The sequence below is a fragment of the Chiloscyllium plagiosum genome, unplaced genomic scaffold (assembly GCF_037043375.1).
Source record: "Chiloscyllium plagiosum isolate Xiang-an unplaced genomic scaffold, Cpla_swu_hap1 HiC_scaffold_51, whole genome shotgun sequence".
Lineage (NCBI taxonomy): Eukaryota > Metazoa > Chordata > Chondrichthyes > Orectolobiformes > Hemiscylliidae > Chiloscyllium > Chiloscyllium plagiosum.
The window spans coordinates 4,748,132-4,754,593 of NW_028270189.1; positions in this window are offsets into that span (position 1 = coordinate 4,748,132).

Consider the following 6,462-nt stretch of genomic DNA (forward strand, 5'->3'; position numbering starts at 1 on the left):
TGTAGCTCAGTGTGAGTTCGTTATTCAAAGCAGTTATATCTGAAATGAATATGGCAAGTTCATTAAACCTGCAGTACTATTTCAAACGTTCATTTAAAACAGCACGTTGTACTATTTATTAGAAAAAAAACTCAAGCTCCTCGAATCCAGCCTACTTAATTTCTATACTTAATTTCTATCTTTTAATTTCTCACTATAGTATTCAGCAACAGTTCACTCAGCGCGAGTAAGTCCATCACAACTGAGCTACTGCCACAATGGGTTTATCAAAGGCATTAAAACTGGTTTGATGCAAAAACACACAACATGCCGGGCGTTCTCTGCCGGCCTGTCAACCTCTTCGACAAATGTGTGACACGTTTTGCAACGTTTTACTCTACATTGACAAAATCTGTCATATTCTTCTTTTGCAACTTCATTGGCCTGTGAATAATTAAAATGTCATACATCACCTTGTTGAATGCAAAATTAAGTTTATTAAGCTCAGCATTAAGATTAGTCCCATGGTTCTCCTTGACAACGTGGCCCATTGTTTCGACTTCCCCACAGCTATTGGTTGAGTGATCTTGACTATTCGATTGGTTTAAGAGCACAATCATTGACCAGTTTGGAAACGGCTTTATAACAAACAACTATTCCAGTCAATTGAAGATAGGAAAGACAGCTTAAAGTGCAATGGATTATTTCGTGATAGACTGACATGCACCCTGTTTTATCCGGCCAATCTTCACCTATCGACCATTGCGTTTTCTTTTTTGGCATCATGGGTTTAACAGCAAGACGTTGGCCTCAGGAAACGTGGACAGCTACCGGGTTGAGGGTATTAAATATGAAAGATCTTGGATTAAGTTTATGCTTCCATATAAACTTACCTGTCACAAATAGTCCATACATGCTGGTTTTGCTTAGAACTCTGAGCTGGGAAGGGGCTTTTGTGGTCGGGGGCAGTGGACATATTGAGGTTTTGTGCACTTGGATGGAATATGATCTCCGCAATTCACATTTATGTTTTCAGTTTCACATCGATGAGTTTAATTCATGAAAATTTAGCCAATACTCTGCTAATGTATTCAGTAGTTGCCCATCCGATGGCAAGATGTATTTTCTAACTTCTGGCTTGAAACTCTCATAATGTTCAGTCCGGTTGGTTAGTAGCCTGCAAGATTTGCTTTTCATTTCCATTCATGCTGTATGATATGAGTTTTCCCTCAAGTTGATGCCAACAATAATCAGGGTCTGGATGATGCTCCTGACTCTCGATATTCTCAGTAATGTTATTACGCACGTTGCACTAACATCGTGAATGTCATATAAGAAAGAGATTACAATTATGATTCTAGTTTTCAGGTAACCTGTCTTGCAGACGTTAGTCAACTTTCAACATTGAAATTTTATGATTTACTATATAAATATGAAGCCGACTGTGTTGATGGGAACTGGGCGCTGAGCTGTATTAGAAGATACATCGATAACCTAACGGATGAACAGGACTTGAAATATGGTAGAAGCCTGTGGGTGCAACTAACATTTTAATTCTCCTGAAAACGGTTCGTGTTCCAGATATTGACCAACAGAACTTGGTCAATCGAACCACTAATCCAAGATGGAGAAATCTTGATTTCTCTCAACAATGTAAAGTGCTAGGTAGAATTCTGTCTTGAATTGATGTCAAGGAAACATGAACCGGCGTTCAGATATGTCTGAATTGATTTTGTTTTTGGAAAAACGATCAGAAATTGCAGCAGTGGCGATTGGCGATTTTCTGTTCATCGTGGAGGAGCGTCGGGATGGAGATCCCCTTCCACCTCCCCCTCAGTCCGCCCATTCCCTCCCCACACTGCAACAAAGTCTGCTCAGAAAGCCTTTTTCATATTTTAGATATGAATACAGTAAATTCAAAGATTTAGAGTCGAACATAAATTAGTACAGCGTGCATCTATAATAGAGTGTTAGTAAGGTCCAAACATCGAATGACTCACATTATAGGAATAATGCAATAACAATGGAAAAAGTGGAGAGGACATTCACGAGGCTGTTTCCGAGGCTGGAGAGCTCAGTTATGAATAGAGATTGGGCGACTGGAATTGTTTTCCTTGGAGAAGAGGGGATTTAGAGATGACATCATTGGGATGGATAAACCTATGAGGTAGATAGGGTAGAAAGAATCTTCTCCACTTTATGGATGGATCAATTATCAGACGGTATAGATTTAAAGAATGGAGTGGAAGAGGAGATATGAAGGAAACCCTTTTCATCCAGTATGCGGTGGAATCTGTAACTCACTGCCAATATGGATGATAGATGTCGATAAGTTTAAGAAGTGTTTAGACGTGCAATTGCGATGCTAAAGCAATCATCAATATGGACCAAGTACAATGAAATGGATTTTAGAAATGTTAGAATGTTATTGACTGTTGCAAATCTGACTAGGCAGAGGACTGTATTTTATGCTGTTCTGTACATGTCAGCAGACATAACAATTTGATTCATACAATCCAAGGAACAGAAGACACAGTAAAATGTTCATCATATGTAAAGTGCAAACAGTAATAATAGAGAATCATGTTAAACAAAAACTGTTACATATTTAACAGAAAATACAACAAAATGCTGGAGAAAATCAGCATCAGTGGTGAGAAAACAGGTAAATATTTAGGGTCCAGTCACCCTTCTTTACACTTGATATGCTATTGTCTGTTAAGTTACATTAAAGATTTATCTCCAAGTACATTGTTAGAAGTTAGGAGGAATCATTCGAATATGTCTAGACAACTAAAGTTTTACTAATTATCCATTCAGTGTTTAGTTGTTATGAGCATCATTTGTTAAGTGAGACTACATCATGCTAATTTTAAAAATGTAATACAATAATACTTACCATAGCCAACGAATTCGACGTCGTTTCATAAATGAATTATGGGAAGCACATCTTCTTCCAGATATTTCCATCTTAGTGAGGTCTTCAGAGATGGGTTTTTCAATAATGATTAAGACCTCATTTCCTCCTATACTGCGTGATTGATCGGCAGGCACTTTTTAAAAAAATCTTTAGTTGTGCATAATGTGGAACAGTTGCAATGCATAAATAATCGAATTACAGAAAAATATGAAAAGTTAAGTTTCTCCACTTGCGGTAATTTGGAAAATAAGTGTTACATGATTTGAATGTCTTTTCCATTCTTTATTTGAATTTAATGTGATGGAAACATTATTTGCAGATTCAAAGATTAGATTCTTTTTGAACTTAATTTTTGATTTTCAGCACAACTTTATTTTATTTGAAATATAAACCTGTGTTTATTTAAAGTTCTCTCTATGGCTAATATTTGAAATATTTCTATGGCTAAAACGTCATGCATCTTCTGTTCCGTGGTCATGTCAATGACATTGTTATGACCGCTGACATGCATTGTTTTGCTTTATTACTCGACAGTGATATTAATGCTTCTTAGGAATCAGCTTATCTATACTTCCTCAAAATTACAGTTCAGACATTTGAACAATTTTTGACAAAACCATTTTTGGGGCAGCATGATGGCTCATTGGTGAGCGCTGCTGCCTCCCAAGTTCAATTCCAGCCTCAGCTGACTGTCTGTGTGGATATTGCACATTCTTCCCGTGTCTGAGTGGGTTTCTTCCAGGTGCTCCGGTTTCCTTCCACAGTCGAACGATGTGCAGGCCAGGTGAATTGGCCATGCAAAATTGTCCATAGTGTTAGGTGCATTCGTCAGAAGGAAATGGGTCTGGGTGGTTGCTCTTCGGAGAGTCGGTGTGGACTGGTTGGGCTGAAGGGCCTGTTTCCACACTCTAGGTAATCTAATCTAACAATTGGAAATAAATGAATCAACTGCCATCAGTTGTGTTCAATTGAGAGTCACTATTTTAAAAATTAATCTGTGACTACCATACAAAAAGAATTATCAGTATACAATATATAAATTGATTACTGTCGGCAAATACCATTACCTACGACATAATTCTCCTCTTAGTTTAGTCATGCAGTGTCACTCAGATAATGATTGCCTTAATCGTACAAATGCCAAGTTTTCTTACATTGCCAGATTAAGGGTAAAGTCCAGCAATCATTTACTGCAATCATGTGACTCAAACTGCCATTGTCTGTGCTGAGAAGAATTAAACGACGTTTCAAAGTCTGAGGCATAGTAGAATGTTTTGTTTTGACCTAGCAATAGCTGTCAAAATCAAAAATGTAATTGACAGGTCCTTCAACAAAGCGATCAACTTGCAATTTGTTCATTAACGATTTTTGCGCCTATTTGTTGGTGAGTGTTTGACTGGATGTTTCCAAACATCTATGTGTGTGTGTGTGTGTGTGTGTGTGTGTGTGTGTGTGTGTGTGTGTGTGTGTGTGTGTGTGTGTGTGTGTGTGTGTGTGTGTGTGTGTGTGTGTGTGTGTGTGTGTGTGTGTGTGTGTAATTTGTACTTTTGGGAATCCTGTAGTGATTAATTCATAAAGCAATGTCCCAAAATCTATCCATCATCGACAGCGAAACCAATGATTAGATGTGGTCTATCGCAAAATCAATGCAGTTACAAAGTCTGATTCATATCCAATTCCATGTTTGGAAGACTGTATTGACAAGGTGGGACTGACAATGTAGATTTTCAATATGGACTTCCTCATGATATGCACGTAAATTTATTCGAAACAAGGAAGGAAATTTTCGCCGTCGTGCCACTGATGGGACTATACTAATGTAATTTCATGCCATTTGCTATGAAAAATGCAAAATCCACATTTCAAAGACGGAACAATAAATCCATTTCTGGATTATGCAAAATGTACACTATATATCGATCTTTTTAGTCACACATGGAAGGAACATTTGCAGCTTTTATTAGAAAAATTGAATCATAATTAGGAGGCAGGTTTGTTGATAAACCTGGCGAAGAGTGAATACGCAAAAACTCATGTCATGTTCCTGGGCAATGTTGTGGATATTAATAGATGGCCAAGTGGAATGTATAAATAAATATTTTGGGGAGTTTCACATACCAGCAATGAAGATAGTAAAGTAATGATTCCTGGGATTGAGTGGGCTTTGTCAGAAATTTGTAACAATTTTTAGTAGTGCATTTGCTCCACTGAATGACTTATTGAAGAAATGAAGAAAATTGCAGTGGACGACAAAGTGTCAGAAGGTATTTGGCAGCACGAAAGCTGTGTTAACCACTACCCCAGTATTAGCCACACCTAATTACGCAAAGCCATTCATGGTGGTTATTGACGCGAGTGCTGTTGGTGTCAGTGATGTATTATTACAAAAAGATGACGTGAAGATGTAAAGAACTAACTGTTATTTTTCCCAGAAAATTGAACGTTCATCCAACGAAATATTCCACAATTGAGAAGGAAACATCGAGAAAGTAAATGGGTTTTAATACGAAGCCACTTTTTATACTGATGGATGGATTTTTTTAGGGTGGGGGTGTGATGATGCTGTTACTTAAAAAAAAGTCTCCTTGGCTTTTTTTGAAGAGAGGTCGCAAATGCAAAATGCTAAAGTGGCTGAAGAGGCCGGGGTCCGCATCCAACGCATCATCCTCAAACACTTCCACTAAACCCAAATGGTCCCCACCACCAAAACATCTTACCCACCCCATCTCTCTCTGACTTTCGAAAGGACAGTTCCCTCCAACATTCCTTGGTTCACGCCACCCCCACTCCTGAAGAAGGGTTACACCTGAAACGTCGACTTCTGCACCTCCTGATGTTGGCTGGATTGCTGTGTTCTCCCAGCCCCCTGCCTGTCAACGGAAGTGGCTACAGAAGATGGCCTAAGTCAATGTTCAGAGGAGGCCTTAAAATCACTTTTTAAAAAACTGTTATAACAAGGGAAGAGGTGTGACCAGTTCTCATAGATAAAATTTCCGATTCTTTTAGCTGTTGTAGTCAGAAACTACTTAGAAGAGTTAGACTTTCAGTAAAAACCTAGCTTCTAAAATATCTGAAATCTCGCTTGATGCTGCTTCATTCTGATTAAATTTCCTGGAAGAATCTGTGTCTGAATATACCTTTTTGCCAAGGGTTGAGTTCATGGGATGTTATGATATTGGAACAACCAATTTGTAATAATCTGTTATTCAGTTCAGTGTTCTAAAAGTTAAGTTACTCTAAATTCCTCTTTCTTTTAATTGTATTTTAAATATGTTGCATAATACATTTATTTTACTTAACGTCAATTATTTTGATCAGTTGCATTCATATCCAGAAAGAACACCTCGTATCTAATTTTAAAACAAGACAAAAGTGATGGTCAAATCTAACTTCTTATAATTGTTTCAGTGAGTGTTGTCGCCAGAACATCACAAACCTCTGCAAGTATTTCAGAGATGGAGAAAGAGAAATAAAATTTCCTTATTAAACAGCAAAGGAAGATGGCAAAAATTAGGAAGAGGTGGGAATGTAACAAGTGAAGAAGCAAACTTTAGAGATCCATT